The sequence below is a fragment of the Ornithodoros turicata genome, chromosome 4 (assembly GCF_037126465.1).
Source record: "Ornithodoros turicata isolate Travis chromosome 4, ASM3712646v1, whole genome shotgun sequence".
Classification (NCBI taxonomy): domain Eukaryota; kingdom Metazoa; phylum Arthropoda; class Arachnida; order Ixodida; family Argasidae; genus Ornithodoros; species Ornithodoros turicata.
This window is the reverse complement of record NC_088204.1, coordinates 67,863,134-67,883,567: the sequence shown is the minus strand read 5'-3', so window position 1 is coordinate 67,883,567 and position 20,434 is coordinate 67,863,134. Positions and strand designations below refer to the sequence as shown.

Genomic DNA, 20,434 nt, shown 5'->3' with positions numbered 1-20,434 from the left:
TCACAAGGGAATGAAACAGTGCGGAATGCCCTGGCGAGATGTGACCGCTTTCCGGAACACTGCGAACACAGCACATGCCAGCGACAGAATTGACGTTGACACCTTTCCGGATACGCGAATAAGGACACACCCAGGTCCTGGAAGATTGGTCCACGGATAACGAACTACGGATAACCAAGACGAAATTCAATTGTTGCAGGTTTGTTCTCAGGAATGTAATCTAGACAACGAGTTTTCCGGATATCTGAACTCTGATCGGATAAGCGAGACATAGCAGTATTTACTCAAGCAGCACAATGTACTGAAAGTCGAGCGCAATAGGGGTGGACGGTATGTGTCTTATCCATGTTCTTTAGTTTCACAAGTCTGTTCAAGGCCTTGCACCTAACCGTCGACCCCTATTGCACTAGACTTTCAGTACTTTGTGCTTCTTGGGTACTGTAGAACCTGAGATAGTCTGGCTGCAGGGTCACACCTTCATTTTTTTCTCCTATCATCATCAGCCGCAGCAGGAGCAACAAAGGAAGATGCATAAAGGAGGTACTGGCTAAAACAATGAAAGCACCCCGCTACTTCATTAATTTCCAATGCACACTAATGCTTCATACTCTATGGAATAGGTGTGATAACAAATGCATGCTAAATATATTCAGGTTTCATGCGGGAGCAGTGACGACACAGTCAGAAAATAATTTGGTATCAAAAGATTTGATGCAAAGTTTGATGATACATACATGTGCAAAATCACAACGGTCGCTCATAAGAAGCTGTTTCTCATTTGTCTGACATATTAAGTTCTCCCAGTGGCCCGTTTCTTCTTAAACGTGGGGAAAGCGGTACACTTACATCACAATTTTCGTCCCAATTGCGCCCGTATAGTTTTCAAGAACTTAAAAACTTTACTTCCTTAATTAACAATTGCGGACAACATTGCGTCGAAGTATTGATTACCAACTCCGGATTGCTGGTCAAATACGGCGGCAAAAGTACACTCCATGCGGACGACACTGGTTTAAGGCGACATAACTTGGCCACGTGCGTGTAAAAGATACTCAAAAATTTATTTAAGATAAAATAATAAATACTAACGTTAGAATGTAATTAACACAGAGTATAACTACATGAAAATTAAAGTAATTAAGATAGAGTACAAAATACTTCAAGAAGTATTTGAAATACAATTAAGTTACTATTTATCCTTGAACGCAAAAAGTCACCGGTCACTGGTCAATGCGGCAAGTCGCCGCTATGTCACATGAATCACCTAAACCCCGCGCACTACGCTAGCCGCCGCTGTGTGATAGGAGTCATCTAAACACAAGTCCCAAAAAGATGACAAAAAGATACCACAACTCCACTAAGTATATGTGACCCAGAACAAAGCAAACTCTTAGCAGGTCCCTGCTCGGCGAGGTCAGAATTCGGCGTCACCGCGTCAGGGCACACATAATAAAACCCTCACTGACCAAGGATTAGTACACATGGGGCAATATTCCTAAATGGAGACTTCCAGAAAGGGCCAATTTCCGGGTCAAGTCCAAGGGACTCGGGAAATTTCCACTGAACAAGCAAGATAATGGAAAGACGAGACACAGAAAGCTTGAGTGGGAGATCCAAAACATGTAATTAGAGTATTGAGTAGAAAATACCATAAAATGTATTTTAAATAGAATACAAATACACAAAACAAAAAGTTGAGTAGAGTGCCAAAATACCGCGAATTGTATTTAAAATACAGTATTTTGTATAACTGGTTAAATTCGTGGTAAATTCCTAGTATGGCGCAAGATTTTATATCACTCGATATATCACGATTGACGGTTTGCTTCAAAGTATTTTCATGCATGCGCACCAATTATGTAACTGGGACTCTTACAACAGCGCGTGAAATGCGATCTTCACTCTGTGACATTCATTTACTCCCGTGCATTTACTCCCGAAAGGGACTATTTTTGTGGCAACGCAATTACTCCCCAAAAGGAGTAAAAGTACTCCCTTTTTTCTTAGAGTGCACTTTCAGCTGTGGGTCCGTACACCGTCCATCCAAGACGGGTTTCTACAGCTCGTAAACTACTCCTCAGCCGCACGACTTTCCCTGTGACCAGATCCCAGAAGTGACCTGCCCCTACGAGAATTTGTACTTGCTGTCTACTCTCTCTGCAAAGTAGATGTTCAACTGCAAGGTTCTTCTCTCTCATGCTGTCTATGATTGCTGGTCCTGGCGTGGGTGTCCTGTCACGTCTGTCACGAGTACCTCTATCTTGTACTCTTTGTCAGAGCTCATACTCTGTAGCTTCAGAGAAACACGTCGAAATGTCCTTTCCACTCCTTGTCCTCCGAACACACCGATCCTCAATTTCTCTTTGTCCACAGTGCTGCATCTCAGTTTCTCTGGGACTTCTTCGGTCACAAAGGATCGTTGACTCCCTGTGTCGAACATAACATTGCACTTAGCCTTGCCTAATTCTCCTTTGTACCACGCAACGGATGTTTGCTGCACCGTCACGGAATCCAATGTCTCTTCTACTAACCCTAGGCTCATTTGCATAGAACCGTCCGAGTTTTTATCCTGAGTAGACAATTTGTCAGCTTTTGGGTTGCATACCGACGAAGCGTGTCTCTCCTGGCACTTCGAGCACTGTAGTTTCCGCCAACATCACTTCGAGATATGGTTTGCTCCGGTACATCTGAAGCATCTACCACTTTCTTGCAGTTTCCGTAATTTTTCGTCCATCGGAATGTCTGCAGTACAGTCTTTAGTCAAATGTTCCCGTGCCTTGCAGAAAAAAACATTCCGCTGACTGTACTGTCGTGTGAAGCAGCGCAGACGCTGAGGACGGTCTTTTTGGTTTCCTTGTATACTTTCTCTTGTCCTCGTTCTTCTGAGATGGCTGTGATGTTGCTGCAACTGTACCTTTGGCAACGAGCAACCCCCCTTTCACGGCACTCAGCTTCTACTCTCAGAAGCTTCATGAAGTTCTTCACTTTTGTTACCTGTTGCGTTCCCGAAAGCCCTGAATCCATTCTGCCGTCTCCTCGGTCATTTGTGTTCCTTATTGCAGCTTCATCTTCCGCTTCCAGCTTCTTTCTGTTGAAATCGATAAGTAGCGCCTCAGGTATGAGTCGAAGCATGAGGGAGTACAGCATTGATGAAAAAGACTCCTCAGGTATCCCGAATGTTGTCAACGCTGACATGCGCTGCCTGCTCGTCGTGAAGCTTCCTGAGGCCTCTGGTATCTTGCTGTGATCTCACAGGCTGCAAGTCCATCAGGCTGGTCATGTGGTCCTCCATTTGCAGAGACTCATTTCCAAACCGACCTTTGAGAATTTCAAGGGCGTCTCCGTAGCATCTTTCCGTTGGGGGCAATCCAGGAATGGCCGACGCTGCTTCGACAGTGAGCGCTGCTCTTAAATAATTTAACTTGTCACACGCAGACAATTTCGCGTTCTCGTGTACAACCTGTCGGAATTGCTCCCAGAACGCCATCCAATTCTTTCTTTGCCCGTTGAACTTGATGAGGTCCAATTTTGGCAGTTTAACCTCAACGCTTGGTATCCTCGCGCCTTCCATGGGTCTCGTTTCTGAAAGAAGTCCATCTGTGCCAATTCCCGAAGAGCTTATCCTTCCTAGTCTGAACTGCAATCTTGCCAACATCTCCGTGGCCCAATCAATATATTCAAAGCTCACCTGTTGTTCCTCTTCGACTTCTTCCGCAGACCACAGAAGCTCCAATTCGGCGTCCACTCTCTCTAAGTTCTCCATATCCTTCTTCACTCGAGCAGACACTACTCCTATATCTTCCTCACGCATATCAACTTCTTCTAGCTTTTCCGTAGCCTCGTTGATAGCCCTAGAAAGAGCGCTGCGCAACCCTCGGCGTTGACGCTTTAGGCCTTCTTTGCGTTCCATTTTCCTCTCGTAGGCCAAGCAGTTGCACGATGTTCCACTGTAGGTAGTCGAAATCTCCCAGCTGTAGTCTCTTCCCGAGTTTCGGCACCAATTGTAATTCTTGTAATTCTTCCACTAATTCTTGTAATTCTTGTAATTCCACCTTCTTGTAATTCTTTTGAAGCCCAGGTCTTCTAAATAGGAAGACTCCACAATTGCAATAACGAACACCGCGACTTTATTCAATGCTTACAGGTAGCAGTCAAACAACAAACTAAAAAAAGGTTCCCTCGCGCCTTCGCGCATATCTTCTTTCCTTCTTCTTCTTCTTCTACCAATGAGATAATGGCCATGGCCTTCTTTCCTCTTCCTCGGACCGGAGCCTACGTACTCTTCCTTTTCCTTCACATAGCGCCGGAGGAGTAAGCGGGAGCAGTATGCTTCCTGACACCAGCGTTCGACGTTTCTCTGCTCTGCGAAACGGAGCGCATTCTCATGGCCATCAGGCGCCTCTGCACATCCGCGATATAGTGCAGTGACATGGCTGCGAGAGCCATGGTGGCGTAGAATAGCTAAGACCTGCCTGAGTGCGTCTCTGCACTCCCGGTGTTCACGCGCGCGCCGCCTACCCCAACATCGAAAGCGATCCTCGGCTCCCACCTTCGAAGCCCCCCAGTGATCGGCCCAAAATCGTCTACCGAATATTGTTCCGACAGCCAGTGTTGCATGTCTTCTTTAATTTCATGGTCATCTAACAAAGACACGTTCAATCGCCAAAGACAGCGACCGGTGCCAAAATTCCTCAGCCCTGACAAAGATAAAACGACTCCATGATGATCAGTGAGGTCCTCGGAGGTTTCGTGTTCCACCCAGGAAATTCATCATTCCCGGAGACACATAGGAGCGACCCAGCGACTGTGATCGCCACGGGAGTTGACCCAAGTGAATTCGTATCTGTCGCCATGAACGCAAGTGAATTCGTATCTGTCGCCATGAACGTGAGACCAGGGGCGGATTACTGGCCATTGCATCGGTGCGTCGGCCTAACGTGGCAACGCCCACCGTCGGCCAAGCAAGCGCTGCCGACGCACGATGTGAAGTGGTGAGTAAGGCCACCGTCGTCCGCTGGATAGGCGAGCCTCGTCGGCGCGAGGAGCAATGACGCTACCCTCGGTGGCAGACGCAAGTCTGTCACGCAAAAAGCCTAAATTTGACGACATTAACTTACTTTGTATTTACCTCTAAGAAATATAAATTTTGTTACCGCGTGGAAAGAAACCTTCTTGCACATACTTCGCTAGATGAGCACGTAAGACACGAATCAGCCAATGCGAATGCAGTGCAGTGTCGTCTGCTGCCGTCGCCGGCTCGAAGGGAATCCTTCGGTGCTCGGAGCTGTCTCTTTTTCTTTTCACGCGACACATGCGTTGAGGATTAATTGCGTATTTTATTTTAGCATTACATTCGTAGAAGACGAGGACGGTGATCTGTGCACTATACGCCGCGTGGAAGATTGCTATACTGACGAGGATAAAGTTATTTGGTGGACTTACGGTGTGCTTGCTGAGCTTGTCGAGTGATCTCCTCCTTTTTAGTTCTACAACTAAACTAAGCAGTGATTCGGGTAACAGCTCAGGACTACACAGCCTGCTGAGGCTTCCAGAGAGTTGCCGGCTACAACAAGCAGCCAAGCTCAAAATGTGCGGAGCGGAGGCAGATGTCGACGGAGGAGGAGACAGGTGCCACCATCAATGTCCACCAACTCCTTGAAGTACGAAGGAGAATCGTGGAACAACAACGGCGGACCGCAGGAAGCATTGATCGCCTATGCCAAGTATGCCCAATGAAAGAGTTACTAACAATACGGACAATAAAATATGTGCTGGCTCATTCCCGCAGGCACTGGCTGCAATATCACAATATTTTGCGCACAAGCTTCTGCAGAAAAGGCATACAAATGAATAGCGCAAGTATTGCTAGTTTTTTTTAAATTGCAGTGTCCAAATATTTCATAAATAAAGAAATGTCATGCTTGTGCAAGACGGAGTTAATTTCACAATGGTGGGTTACATACACACTAACTCAGCTAATGCGTGTGCATAACATTCACTATATGGGAAACACTCGATGTGTATGTCAATGTTTCCATATACTGTATGTGTATACACGAGGCTTTGGACAGTCGGAAGAAGGAAACAAACTGCTCTTCCGACAACGACGTGAAGACATCCTTGTGAGCACGAAATGTCCTCGTTGACTGCACTGAAGTGGCTCCTTGGTCCTCTAGAAACGCATACACAAGCGCCATTTTCAACGACGAACATCGCAGCGTTTTGCGTCGGCTGACCTCCTCGCCCAATGGCTACGAACGCCACACACCCGGCGATGGTGGCAGGCTGCGAGTAGAGGTGTGCGCCGTGGGCATTTTTTTCGGCGGCGGCGTAGAGCACGTTGAAGGCCCGGCGGCGGCGGCGTCAGCGGCGTCACGCCGATGCTGTCATATCGGCGTGCGACCCGTGGGCTGTCAATATGTTCTCTTCTCCAACAAGAACGCACGAACACCTCAGAGCGGGGGTATTTTCTCCATCATAGTCAACGCGACGGTGGCAGTATTTACTGTACCTTGCACCAAACATGTGCGTCAGCACTGGGTAGTATTATGAAAGAAAACCGAACACACAAGGGAGCATTAGGAGAAGTAAAGCACTTCAAGAAGGTCGTCGCCCAAGAACTTCGACTGGGCGCGTTAAGTGCGCGTTAAGCGCTGGAGAAAACAACATAGCTAGATAATCAGAACGACGAGCCATCCCTTTAATGGCAACTACACGTAACAGTTACAGCGAGTGCTGATCGAATGTTCACAGGACGGCGACGCGTGAAAGCTCTGTCCACTGATCCAGTTGGCTCTTTTTGGGAAACCATATAAATATGCGAACGTTAGCAAACGATATGACATAAGGCGCACCCACCACGTCATTGAACAGTATTTTTGCAGAGGCTGTAGTTATCATGAATAAATACTTTAAAATCATTTAATTTCGCAGCCATCAATTTTCGCGAATCGAGTAGGGATATATTCGCAACAACTAAATTTCGCGCACCCCACGAGTTCCTAGAATTTTCTCGATTCGCAAAATTCACGAAAATTAAGGTCTCGTGAAATTAAAGGGTTTTACAGTATAAACTTGTCCAGAACGAGTGGGTTGAGTCTGCCATGCTTCGCGCGCATTATAAGCCCGGCAATTCCGCGATTGAAAACACCCTCTCTGACTGTGCCGGCACACACAAAATGCACTATTTGCTACGCACGTTTCGAGCGCAGAAAGAGCGACGGGCAATCCACGTGAGAGGACCAAGTGCTTTGGAGCGATCGAGCTGATTGGTGTAGGCGCTAATCTGTTGGTCAGATAGACCGCTTTCCAACCCAGATAAGGCGAAAGTCGCGTCAGTTCTGCGCTCGGAAATGGCGTACTTCTCGTTTCGGCTCATTTGCATAGCGGCATTCAGCGTCGGATATTTCAACACACATGCGTGTTTAAGAATTTCTTAAACATGGAATGGCTTTCAACGATGAGTATCTTCCGTTCTGCTATCCCGTTTTTACGCGAAATTCCTTAATCAAAGAATTAATGAATTTGAAGTAATTAATGATCTTATAGTTACATACTTTCTTCGAGATAATATTCGCATGACCAACTCAAAAGCGGCATGTATTTCGTCCCGCTATTTTTTAAACAAAAATTCTGTGACGAATAAAAACAAAACACCCTGTATATGGATAATGACCAGTGCTATGGTGTTGGTGGATGACCGGCAAACAACCTGCAAGAACTGAATGACAAGTTTTCCTGGAGTTGTGTTCCTCCAGGGTCGACTATGAAACGAAACTCTAAAGCATAAACAGCATATCAGGAGATGAAATTGTTACTGCTAAAAACATCACAAATAAAGCCTGGAACCTAAGATGAAACAAAAACAAACAAAATATTAGGTATGGGAGATATTCGTTTATAGAAAGTGGATCAAAATGGGCACATTACACAGCCGCGCCGATTTTTCAACATCGGCGGCGGCGGCGGCGAGGCCCCAACCTCCGGCGGCGGCGCTTCGGCGCGGCGGCGTACACCTCTAGCTGCGAGTAAGGTCACTTCTTCCTTCTCACGACGAAGCGGGTCACGTGCAGCACGCGTTACTATGGAGACGACGCTGCGCTACGCACCGACAAGTGGCCAGTAATCCGCCCCAGGGGCGGGCTGGCCACTTGTCAGTGCGTAGCGCAGCGTCGTCTCCATAGTAACGCGTGCTGCACGTAACACGCTTCGTCGTGAGAAGGAAGAAGTGACCTTACTCGCAGCCTGCCACCATCGCCGGGTGTGTGGCGTTCGTAGCCATTGGGCGAAGATGTTTGTTTCCTTCTTCCGACTGTCCAAAGCCTCGTGTATACACATACAGGATGTATATGGAAACATTGACATGACATCGAGTGTTTCCCATATAGGGAATGTTATGCACCCGCATTAGCTGAGTTATTGTGTATGTAACCCACCATTGTGAAATTAACTCCGTCTTGCACAAGCATGACATTTCTTTCTTCATGAAATATTTGGACACTGCAATTAAAAAAAACTAGCAATACTTGCGCTATTCATTTGTATGCCTTTTCTGCAAAAGCTTGTGCGCAAAATATTGTGATATTGGAGCCAGTGCCTACGGGAATTAATGAGCCAGCACATATTTTATTGTCCGTATTGTTAGTAGATCTTTCATTGGGCATACTTGGCATAGGCGATCAATGCTTCCTGCGGTCCGCCGTTGTTGTTCCACGATTCTCCTTCGTACTTCAAGGAGTTGGTGGACATTGATGGTGGCACCTGTCTCCTCCTCCGTCGACATCTGCCTCCGCTCCGCACATTTTGAGCTTGGCTGCTTGTTGTAGCCGGCAACTCTCTGGAAGCCTCAGCAGGCTGTGTAGTCCTGAGCTGTTACCCGAATCACTGCTTAGTTTAGTTGTAGAACTAAAAAGGAGGAGATCACTCGACAAGCTCAGCAAGCACACCGTAAGTCCACCAAATAACTTTATCCTCGTCAGTATAGCAATCTTCCACGCGGCGTATAGTGCACAGATCCTCGTCCTCGTCTTCTACGAATGTGATGTTAAAATAAAATACGAAACTAATTCTCAACACATGTGTAGAGTGAAAAGAAAAAGGGACAGCTCCGAGCGCCGAAGGATTCCCTTCGAGCCGGCGACGGCAGCAGACGATACCGCACTGCATTCGCATTGGCTGATTCGTGTATGACGTGCTCATCTAGCGAAGTATATGTGCAAGAAGGTTTCTTTCCACGCGGTAACAAAATTTATATTTGTTAGAGGTAAAGTAAGTTAATGTCGTCAAATTTAGGCTTTTTGCTTGACAGACTTCAGTCTGCCGCCGAGAGTAGCGTCATTGCTCCTCGCGCCGGCGAGGCTCGCCTATCCAGCGGACGACGGTGGCCTTACTGACCACTTCACATCGTGCGTCGGCAGCGCTTGCTTGGCCGACGGTGGGCGTTGCCACGTTAGGCCGACGCACCGATGCAATGGCCAGTAATCCGCCCCAGGCGTCAGTTAAGCCAATGGCGCTTACAAGGCGTTCGAGTTCTCTGCACGCCTGCCTACCGTGTTGGCGGTCGATCGTGCAATGAAAGTCACCAGCAAGTATCAAGTTTTGGCTGCCGAAAAGAAAAGTGTCCAATCGACGGAAGAAGTCCGATCGCTCACTACGACGTACAGGCGCATAAACATTTACAATTCGAAATGATTGGCCGTCAAAGTGAAGCTCCAAATATACCATCTTCCCATCCGTATCGTTGTCAAACCACCGCATTGTGCCCTGAAAAGACGGAAAAACTAAAATGCAGGTGCCTGCTCGCCGAGGCGATCCACAGCTGAAGAATGCCTCGACCCCGTGAGAGTTTTCTAGAATTAGAATCCACCTCCCGGATAATGATCTAGTTTCTTCCAGCATTACAATATCGACGTGGGCCAATTTCGCGCAGCTTACCGTAGACCATAAATGTGTACAACCCAAATCACGAAACAGCATGGGGGTGCATGACTCACGGATACCATGATTTTGTCCTCATTCAGTTTTAACGGTGTGGAGTACTCGATGACGTGTCCGCTCGTGCTTTTGCTTCCTCCTAAAAGGACGGTCGCCTTCATACCCATCGATTCCGAAACTATAGCTGCATTTTGTTCCCCACAGATAAATGACGTTGATACCAAAAATCCCACACCTAGTATTGACGTCGTTTTTGTTAACTCACGATCGACGTGGGCCAATTTCGCCACAGCTAATCGTTTGGCCGGAGTCACACTAGTTATAGACGTGCTCCAAACATGTATGACAACATGTGTTCAAACGTGTATGGCGCATGTATAAAGCTATGGTGAGCTAGCTCACCATAATAATGCTCGGTCACACTGGTTATACAATTCTTGTTCGACAACATCGTTTGGTCCAAACCCTTGTACGATTATACATAGTCTCGAACATGTGTTGTTCAAACATCGGTCACACTAGTTATACAACTTAACTGGAGGAACAGTGGGAGTGGCTTAAACCGTGATGTATGGCACACGTCAGTGTCACAGTAACCAACCGAGGAGTTTATATAGCTTCCATTCGCGGATATCGCTATTCAAAATATACGAAGACGACGAAGACGGGGCTGCATGCACTTGCTGATTTTCGATTGTTTTATGCTCCATGTGCGCAGGCAAAGAGCTCGCCATTTTGAACGTACGTGCAACACAACGTCGCGAACACTTACTCGCGCAAAATAACTCGCGCGTTATTCGGCACCCGGGCATACCCGGGGATACCATGATTTTGTCCTCATTCAGTTTTAACGGTGTGGAGTACCCGATGACGTGTCCGCTCGTGCTTTTGCTTTCCTCCGAAAGGACGGTCGCCTTCATACCCATCGATTCCGAAACTATAGCTGCATTTTATTCCCCACAGATAACTGACGTTGATACCGAAAATCCCATGCCAAGTATTGACGTAGTTTTTGTTAACTCACGATCGACGTGGGCCAATTTCGCCCAGCTAACCGTGTATTGTCATCGAGCAGGAGAGCTACCTCTGGAGGAAGGACGTGGGCCAATTTCGCCACAGTGTGTATTGTCATCAAGCAGGAGAGCTACCTATGGAGGTAGTCCCCTTTGGACAGAAACTAACTTTATGTTACAGTCCTACAAGCTAGATAACAACACTCTCTAGGAGAGTTTGCTTTTCGTACTGACCATACCAAGCGAACAATCCAAACACGGGACAGCCGCTGCAGAGTGCAGTACGGTCCTAGCGAGGTGGCTAGAACATGATTTGCCACTCACCCTGAACGTGGCGGGAAAGACGAGTAGACGCCAGCCAGCGGCGAGAGCACTCCACAAGACCATACAGTGCTTGCTCACAGACAATGTGGCTACGAAGCCTGGCCCTGATAGCCTGATATATAGCTGCGTCTCCGAAGTCTGGGCCACCGAAAGCCAGCCGGCAACGACGGATCCAAATTTGAAAGTTGATCTCGGTAATTAATAAAGCCAATTGTTTACGCTGAACGCGCGGAACAGGCAACGGTTACAGGAACTGTACGGTGGCCCAGGCGACAGTCGACAGCTGAAATATCTGGGTTACTCTGCGCCACAGCAAAAGAGATACACGACAACGCCGGAAACAGTGCTCTGCGGTTTCACACATCCCGCAAGACGGGCAACCGTCAGAGCGAGAGATATGAAAACGGTGTAGTCGCTCGCGAAGAGGAAGAACGTTGTGGGCCAACTTCCACTGAAGACTGGCGCGGCGTGCATCTAGCCAGCCTGCGGTGATTCGACGCCAAGACAGCTTCGACGGCACCGAAGGAACTGGGGGACCAGACTCCAACTCCAGGATAGCTGTATAAAAATCGCTGACAGCCCATAACTGGAGGTCAGCGTCCGGAAGCTGGAGTCGCAAACGCCGTACAACATCAACACAGGCAGTGTATTGATGAGGCAGGACTTCGGACCTAGGCCGAAACCTAGGGCTCTCAACGAACCACCTGGTAGCACACCCCAGAGAGTACTGCACTAATGCGCACGCTGGGTGTTCGGGAGTGTGCAATGCCTCGAAATAAACGCGCGACTGAAGTGCAAGGCACTTGTAGAGCACCACCGGCAAGGCTAAGCCGCCCTGGTCACGTGTACGGTGCAAGCGGGATCTCGCGACCCACTCCACCGAACCGCCCCAGAGGAAACGGAACGCGTGCCTCGTGATGGCAGTACGGATTAGTGGTGGCGGCGTGGCAACGACTCCTAAAAACCACAAGCGACTGTAGTACCAGGCCAGTAGCAGATGAGCACGAAACGTGATGGGCAAATCAACAAACTTAAGCTGCCGCAGGACAGCTCTGCAACGATTAAACACTCGTGGCCAATTTACGGTAGATATTCCAGTGCAATCAAAAGTCACGCCAAGAATTTTGACTTCTGGCCTCACTGGAACACAGAAAGGAGCTCCGCAGGAAGGCTGGTGGTTCAAAAACTGTGCTGCACTTTTTGACCTATTCAGTCTTGCCCCTGAAACGGCTCCGTAGTCCTCAAACGCCTTCAAAACGGGCCCTAGGGAACACTCGCGAGAAACGATCACAGAGATGTCATCTGCGAACGCAAAAACAGGTGGGGGGCATCCATTGGGCAGTGGCAATGTAACAGGAAGCGAGCACAGTCTCTCGAGTAGAGGGTTGATGGCAATGGTGTACAAGGCGGGAGAGAGGGGACATCCTTGACGGACCCCACAAGTTAACACCAAAGGGGGACGACAGTCCGCCAGCGACAGACACAACGCTTCTAGCGCCCCTATACAACGTTTCCACATACCTGACCCAGGCAACGGCGAACCCATATGCCCTCAGCCGAGAGAACAGGTATGCGTGTCGCACGCGATCGAATGCCTTGGACTGATCGAATGACGCCAGCACAGCGGGGGCATGACCACTGTTAATCCAGTGGATGGCATCACGAAGAGCGATTCTATGAAGGTCTGAGGACCTGCCGGGGACGGAACATGCTTGGCAAGGATGTAACACCTTCTCCAACAGAGGTGAAACGCGCAATAGAAGAGTTTTAGCTAAGATCTTATAATCGCTCGTCAGTAAAGTAATCGGACGATAAGCATCTGGGTCCAGTTTTCGAGACTTGTCTTTGCACAGAAGAACAACAACACCATTCTGCATGCTGGGGCATAGCAACCCCTGGGATAAGCAGATGTTAAAAACCCGAGTCATGCAAGAACCAATCACACTCCAGAAGCGCTTGTAAAACTCAACTGGGAGGCCATCAATGCCAGGGCACTTTCCGCTCGCCATTGAGGAGACAGACGTAAAAACTTCATTTTGCGTGAGCGGCCCTGAGTCAACATGCTCCATTTATTTCGCCGGCAGTGGGCACTCTCGGCTGACAACAGGCTCGTCGTGAGGTGGCTCCTGATAAAGGGCCGCGCAATGCTCACGCATTGCTTCCTGAATGTCACCGGGATCAGTCAGAATTGAGCCGTCAGCTGACCGGAGCTCAGTAATTCCGAAGTCCGGATTTTCTGCCACATAGCGCTTGACTAACACACGGGAGCAATATGCCTCCCGGCACCAGCGCACCACATTGCGTTGCGCAACAAATTTGCGCCAGGACTGCATTCGTAGAGAGGCTATCCGTCTCCGCACGTCCTCAATATCGGACGCAGGTTCAGGACTGCGTGAGTCAGGGTGGCGAAGCACAGCTAACACCTGCCTGAGTGCATCTCTACGCTGCCGGTGTTCTCGCGCGCGCTGTCTGCCCCAATGCCGAGAGAGAGAGAAATACATGATGACGATGACGAAAACGGTGTGCTGCATCCAGCTTTAGAGCCTCCCAGTGACTAGGCCCGAAATCGGTCGCGGAACAAACATCCGCAAGCCAATTTTTTACGTCGTTTTTAATTTCGGGGCGGTTGAGCAAAGACACGTTCAGGCGCCAAAAACTGGAGCCAGAGCGAAAATTCAACAGGCCAGATAAAGATAACAGAACACCAACATGATCCGTGAGATCCCCAGCAGGTCGCGTCAAAACCCGACAGCCCTGGCGAGACTTAAAATCTGTCCAATCGGCTGTGGCGACCCCGGGAATCAACCCAGGTGAATTCATAGGCATTCCCGTTGACGACCAAGCATCAATGAAACCAACAGAATTCACTAAGCGCTCAAGTTCTCTATTCGCTTGTCTGCCGTGCTGTCGGTCTATCGTGCAGTTGAAGTCGCCTGCAAAGAGTAGATTTTGGTTACCATAGAAAAAAGGATCAATTGTGCGAAAGAAATCTGAGCGCTCACTGCGACGGGTAGGGGCGTAAACATTAAATATCCGCAAAGCACTACTGCCGTACTCTAACTCCACCGCCACAACCCTACCTTCGGTGTCTGTGTCGAACCACCGGACGGTACCCCGGAATGACGGGAACACTAGAATACCCACCCCTGCTCTGTGTGGCGAGCCAGGACTGAAGAAAGCTCTGAGCCCATGTGAATCTTCAAGGGACTTGATCGCACGCCCGGAAAGGCAACCAGTCTCTTGAAGAAGGATAATGTCCGCACCCGCCAACACTGCCCAATCGACAACCTCCACCTGCTTGGCCTCCCTGCTAAACCCCCGGACGTTTAAGGTTACAAGACTGAATAGAGACATTAAAAGGAAAGGAAATGCAGCGAGTTGAACACTAGGACTCATCGTCCATTTGAGAGTCATCATGCACTTCGGAGCCGTCCGAGGACACACGCATACGTTTAGCGACAGAGGCCGGAAAATCCCTATCACCCACGTGCACTATCTTGGGGTCCTCATCAATTACCAAGCGCTCGGAGTCTGAGGACGCAACACCGTCATCGTCCTCACCGATAGCCTCGGTAATCTGGGAGTTACACCCTGCCACAGCGCCACCAACGGCAGCACTCATGCGCTCATCTGGAGAAGCATCTGTTGCATCAAGAGCACCGCCACTGACTACTACGGCTGCAACACTAACAGCAAAAGCAGAACTGGTAGCGGCGCTAACAACAGAGACACCTGCAACGGTGTCATCGGTATCTGCTCTGTCACCACTAACCGCGTCTCCACTACCATTATCACTGCCAGCACTAACAGCGAAAGGCTCTTCCGCCACACTAACGGTATATCATGAGGCACTACCACTGAACGCACTCCCACCTCAGCCGTGGCACTCTCGTCCGCGAGCGCCTGCACGGGAGGCGCTCCAACAGGAGCAGTTGATAGCACACCGCTACCAGAAACACGGGATGCCCAAGTTGTGGCCAAACATCCGGGCAAAGCATGATCCCCGCCACAGAGCTTACACGAAGTATCACACCTCTCGTGTCCAAAGTCACCACAGTGAGCACACACTGGGACCACGCAGTCTTTTTTGAAGTGGCCTTCTCCGTCACACCGCATACAAACTCGTTTGATACCGTCATAGTTGACGGTCAAACGTTTACCACGCACACTTTTGCAGTTCGGAACTGGGTTCCGCATTTCCATAAGAGCGCGCCGGTTGCCCGTTTCAATACCCTCTAGCTCCTTCTGAGGGAAGGTCTCGCGGGCTACTTTGGTGACAGGACCGTACTCAGTAAGAACGGCCTCCACTGCTACATCAGGGATGCCATCTGGCACCGATATGACTGAAACTGTGACCAAGTTGGACTCCAACGAGACCAACTCGATCACATTGCCCTTCACTGTGAGCGACCCCAGGGACTTAAGCTTCTCAGCACCAGACCTGGTCTTCACAATCAGATCACATGCTCCACCACCAATGTGGCGCATGCTTTTCACGGCTTTCCCTACCTTCTGGACAAGAAAAAGTAGGAAGTCCACTCGTGACACGGCCATAGGAATAGGTGGCGAAGACGCCAAAAAACGACACGCTGTACTCTCCTCACACATAGTGAGGCAACCACACAAAGAAATGTGTATAGTCATCAAGCAGGAGAGCTACCACACAAAGAAATTGAAAACCATAAAAGTGTACAAGCCAAATCACGAAACAACATCGGGGGCATGACTGGCGGATACCATGATTTTGTCCTCATTCAGTTTTAACGGTGTGGAGTACTCGATGACGTGTCTGCTCGTGCTTTTTACCACGCCAAGTATTGACGTCGGTTTTGTTAACTCACGATTAGAGATGTGAGATTAGTGCGTAGTTGTGGCTTCGGATCATTTTCATGTCAAAATTCGGCGACTGATATTTCAAGTACGTGCTCCTTTCAGGAAATTTAGGAGAGGCCGATTGGTTCGAATAACGACAGGCTCCGAGTCTCCTGTCTCGCATCTCCCCGAAAACATCGAATTAATAAGGTAATGAATGAATTTATGTATTTTCGCCGTCCAGAATTTACAACGCTTTCCGACAGGATGTTCCCCTTCCCGCGTAACCCACCTACGAAAACTGCATACCGATAGCTCTTAATTTGTACTATACAAAGTCTAACGGGCAAAAAATGGGAGAAGTCTAGCACTCGCAAGTGAATAAGATAAGTATTTAAAGAGATTGAAACATTTATTTTACTGAAAAACAAGCTTTCGGACGGACTCCGTCCTTCATCAGGTGCGATACATCGAACACTTCCTTGAGATATTTATACTAATGTGCATCAGAGAAAGATTTTTTTTTCTCTGATGTACATTAGTATAAATATATCTACCAAGTGTTCAATGTATCGCACCTGATGAAGGACTGACTCCGTCCGAAAGCTTGTTTTTCAGTAAAATAAATGTTTCAATCTCTTTAAATACTTATCTTATAAAAAAATATGTACAGGATTTTAAAAAAATACGCTATGTACATTTCCTCCCCATAAACGGGACAACAAGACTACCGCCAGACAGATTGAGCTTGCATTTCGTCGCAGGGCGCAGGCCCAAAGGCTTATGTCCAGTCACTCAGTTGTACTTTCCTGCACATAAAAGTTGCCGACAGTTGCACTTCGTCTCACTTGGAGCCCCGGGAAACTTCACGGCCCAAATAATTGCTATAGAGCAGCACGCTCTGAGAGCTTCTCGTCGTGTAACGTTGTATACATGACATTCTCGTATAAACATAAACAAGGCTGCATCGCAACTTTCGGTGCCACGAAGACTTCCGGTCCTTCCGCGACTAAGGACGCTCGGAACCAGCCACCATGGAGAATGATAGCTTTCACTTTCTTGATTTGTTGAAAATGGGAAGGTACGCCTCTTTGTGGCAATTTGAATTGTCATAAGAAGACGTATACGGTCCTCTCTCACCTCAAATCAGAAGCGGTAACAGTATCAGTCGCCGTAGCGGTTGGCGCAGACCGTGTTTGCTGCGAAACTGGATGTCGTTTTGGCAACAAACCGGAAGCCATGCAGAAGGGCATGTATAGTCAGTGAAGACATAAGTCATACACTTGACACCGCCCCTGGACAAGAATCGCTCCGCGCGCGTTGTGTTGTGCGCATGTTGTGCGGCGCGGCGAAGTGGGGACTGGGGTAGAGATAGAGAGAGAGCAGGATCTCCATCGCGCAGCGGAGGCGTCGTGCAAAGGCTGGTGGCCAATCGCAGTAGCCTTCCACGGATGAGTAGGCGGCCCCAAATGTAGGATCTAAGTTGTCACTGACTGTACAGCGTTAAAACAGAACTGCATCGCATAGCATGCTCCTAGCCAACCATCATTTTGAATGATATCATTCTGTGTCCTTATTTCCCAAAAACGGGAGGAGGCGCCAATCTGGGAACATTATGCATGTCCCAGATAGGCTCCTCCCCCTTTTTTTGAACGAATCATGGCACGGAATGATATCATTCGGAATGGTGGTTGGCTTGGAGCGCGCTATGTGGTGAAGTTCTAATTTAACATCCTCCTCTATCCTCCATCCGTCCGTCCTTCCTTTGCGTTTTGTGTTCTTTCTTTTTTTTTTTTTTTTGCTATAGTCGTGACGACGCCCACTTCTGTGCGCGTCGACAACAACGGCGAGCTTATCCTGCCATTACCCCCCCCACACACACACACACACTATTTCAAGTGTAATGGATGAGGCAAATTAAACATAGAAGGACAAAAGCAACACAAGCCTCACAACGGCCTGGTGCGTATTTCTTTAACTGCCATCATTGAAGCATTTCAATAACACCGGAACCAGGAACTATGAATTTATGGAGCGTTTACAGCTCCTTTAAATTCGACGACTCACATCTTATCAACTAGCCAGAAGGAAGTCGGTCTAGGCCAAAGGCAATATTACGACCGCGAGTTTACGATGCATCGCTTTCGGATGCCGGCCTTTGTACAGAACTCACGAAACGAAATATGGACATTAGAGCCTAACAGGCGGTCATTAAAACGAGTTCGGCGTCGGTCTCACCTCATTCATCTCCTGCCGCCTCCTAGCAAGCACAGAGGAGTCACATAAAACAAACAGGTGGAAGCCTGCGAGTTACATATCTGCCGGTACGGCAGCCGTAATAGATTCTACTGTCATCTGATGTGAGACTCGAGATTAACTGCCATATTATTACACGGTGCGTGTTAATTTCGACGCTATATATCTGCTGGGGCAGTAGATTTCTGAGACATCACAAAACGATGTCCGGGCTCCGTGGATCACTGATTTTGGTGGTAACTCTGTGTTGGTGTTCCCAGAAGGCGGCAGGTCATCAAGCCATTGCAACAGCAGATGTGATAGACGGTGAGTGCTGATGTAACGGCTGTTGAAGTGTTGGTTATGACTAGGGTTCCGAGTTTTCAGTTTTAATCCAAAAAACATACGCCTGATAGTGTACTGATAGCGTCAAATTCCAAGATGTGGCGTGTCTCTTCGTTATCCACGACTGTTTACGAATCTGCCCAAGCAGCAAAATGTACTGAAAGTCGAGTGCAATAGGGGTGGGCGGTATGTGTCTTATCAATGTTCTTCAGTGTCACGAGTGTGTTCAAGGCCTTCCACCTACCCGTCCACCCCTATTGCACTCGACTTTCAGTACATTGTGCTGCTTGGGTGAGAAGGCATAACTGCCCATCTGCTGCACGCGAAGACGCCTTGACACATATTTCCCTGTTTGCTTCGATCTCCAAAGCTTCCACAACATGCCGAACGTTTTTATCTTTCAATCTTCCCACGATCTTTGTTTCGTGACGTGTTTCGCTTTGTTTCGAGCTCGTGTCATACCATGCAAACAGTCCTGTAATTACAGGGGACGGTACAGTCCCAGTGGGCTTGCTTGAGCTAGATATGGCATCTTGGCCAGATACGCCCAATAATTTTGACTTAAGTGCGATCTGATGCAGCACCTTCCCTGACAGTGGTGAAAGACGTGACTTGCTCATTCTTTCATCACGCTATCATCCCCACCATCTACTTGTGGCCAGCGCTATTAACCAACATCTAGCGGTACAAGTGAGCTGGAGTAACCAGTTCCACACTTGTAGAGCCAAATCTCCATTACATTGAGGTAAAACATCTAAGAAAAGATCGTCCCGGCACAACAGCGCAAGCGATTCCGCCCCGACGACCATTTTGCGGGCCGCGCATTCAAAGACACGGCCCACCCGGGGACGGACCGCGTTATCAAGGGGCCCCTCTCCGGTGTATGACGGACCGGCTCCCATTTGCCTCCCTCTACCGCTTACGCGGATCTGAAGGGAAGATTCTCTAATCGCGGGGCAAGCGCCACCAAAATTACAAGTACTATGAGCTACTGTGTTGTCCCCGCCCTCATGTATTGATGGTGTTTTATGATTTTGTTCGCATGTTTATTGATGGTGAATTTGCACCATACAACAAGGTTGCCTATGCCGTCGATCGAGTTCGTACATGCAGCCTTGGGATCTGTGGCGGGACGTGTTAGCTTTGAGATGCACCATGAGCTTATCATCTGCGTGAATCAAAGTGAAAGTTCCATTACGTATCTTGCAGGAAAATGCAAGTTTGAGGGTCATGAATTGGAGGACGGCAAGCAAGTCCAACTGGAACCAGAGCAATGTCAGGTTGCAATCTGCGATGTTGCCAACGCCATCGTGCATCTGAAGGGTTGTGGAGTTGTGGAAGCACCAGAAGGATGTTCTGTCGTGCCCGGAAATGGGCCTTACCCGAAATGCTGCGACACGGTCAAATGCAAGGATGAATAATCTTATTATAACGCTTGGTATGATTTGAGAAAATTTGAACGAACAAAATAAAGTGGTTGATGCTGCAGTATTGAATGGGGAAAAAAAAACTTACGGATTGCTTGCAAACGCGAGGCAACAAAGAACACGAACTTTTACATAGAAGCCTTTGTGAAATGAATTATATTGAATTGATATCGCGAAAGATGCCTGTCGAAGATGACAACAACAACAACAATAAATGATGAGGATGAGAGGGGGTGTTTCACCGCGGTGGTGCGGTACCCTACCCCATTGCACGGGAACATTATGTGAAGATGATGAATGAAGGATAAAAACACAAGAAAGAACTAAAGCAAGCGTATGAAGCAA

At 48.3% G+C, this 20,434-nt stretch overlaps 1 long non-coding RNA gene across 1 annotated transcript; it reads left to right on the top strand.

The window, feature by feature from the left end:
- Positions 1 to 19,957, top strand: LOC135391761 (uncharacterized). Its single transcript, XR_010422091.1, has 3 exons — positions 1 to 199; positions 16,206 to 16,292; positions 19,872 to 19,957. It is a non-coding gene; the product is annotated as an uncharacterized LOC135391761 (long non-coding RNA).
- The last annotated feature ends 477 nt before the right edge of the window (positions 19,958 to 20,434 follow it).